This window comes from Aplysia californica, unplaced genomic scaffold (genome assembly GCF_000002075.1).
Source record: "Aplysia californica isolate F4 #8 unplaced genomic scaffold, AplCal3.0 scaffold01610, whole genome shotgun sequence".
NCBI classification, from domain to species: Eukaryota; Metazoa; Mollusca; class Gastropoda; order Aplysiida; family Aplysiidae; genus Aplysia; species Aplysia californica.
This window is the reverse complement of record NW_004798880.1, coordinates 5,905-7,303: the sequence shown is the minus strand read 5'-3', so window position 1 is coordinate 7,303 and position 1,399 is coordinate 5,905.

The window sequence follows — 1,399 nt, the reverse complement described above, 5'->3', positions numbered from 1 at the left end:
TATACACTCACATACTCACACATACTCACACATACGCATGCCTACACAGACACATACACACATAAATGATATATACTACAATTAATATAAATTATGTGCGTGGCTGTGTGGGGCTGTGTGTGTGTCTAAGTGTTTGTGAGTATGTGTGTGGGGTGCAGATGTGTGTGGGGTGCAGATGTGTGTGTGTGTGTGTGTGTAATATTATGTATGTGAGTGTGTTTGTCTTTGTGTTTGAGTTCGAATGTGTGTGTGTGTGTCAGTGCGAATGTAAACAGTCACTATAATCATTATGGGTACCTGGCCATAGACACCGAAAGATCTTGTCAGTATGTTAGAGTTTTAGCGCCTATAAATGGCTGCTTGCACTGTATGCTTCCCAGGAAGTTGAGATTGTTTCAGAATGTTCTCAGGTCTGCTGGGGCAATAGTATAGATCGTGAAGCGCATAGAGCTTGCTGTTGAGCTGGGATTTGCGCAATACAAAAGCTATCTATGAGCATTATAATTATATCAGTTTGTTTGTTTGGTTGGTTGTGGCGTCGGTGGCCTAGTGGTTAGGCTCTCGGACTCGCAATCTTAAGGTCGTGGGTTCGAATCCTGTCAGGGACCCGACGTTGTGTCCTTGGGAAAGGCACTTTGCACAAATTTTCCTCACTTCACCCAGGTGGAAATGGGTACCCGGCTATAGACAGTAAAAGATCTTGTCAGTTCGATCGTGTTTGAGCGCGTGAAATCCACAGCTTGCACTGTATTCTTCTGCGGAAGCTGAGAATGTTTCTGGGTGTTCTCAGAGGGTCTGCTGGGGTAATAATATAGATCGTGAAGCGCAGAGAGCTTGCTGTTGAGCGGGGATTTGTGCTATACAAATGTTATCTATTAGTATAATAAGAAGAATTATATCAGTGGGTATCATCTGTTCACACTCCACCTGCTAAAAGTGATGTAGCACAAGTCATCATTCAGGCGAGACAAAAGACTTCACACAAAGAGTAGGCCCAGATAACTCTAGCAGGATAGAAAGTATTTGTTATCCAAGGGTTGTTTCCCGTATCATTTTGTTCGTTCGTTTGGTTGGTTGGTGGCTTGTTTGTTTGTTTGTTCGTGTGTTTGTTTGTTTGTTTGGGTGAGTTTGTTTGTTTGTTTGGGTGAGTGTTTACTCTTTGGGTTTTTGCTTTGTTTTGTTTTCCTTTATTAAATATGTGGAATCAGGCTGTCGTCAAAATAATCAAAGTGAAGAAACTTGCATTTTTCCGCACGCTTGTGAATTTTTATCAAATTTTTGTTTTTTGGCTCAACACCTTTCATGCCCATTAAAGAACTCATTTTTGTGTGGACATTTCTGAAAAACGTTGACTAAAGGCACAAAAAAGTCAATTTTCAGTTACCACGGACTCTTAAGC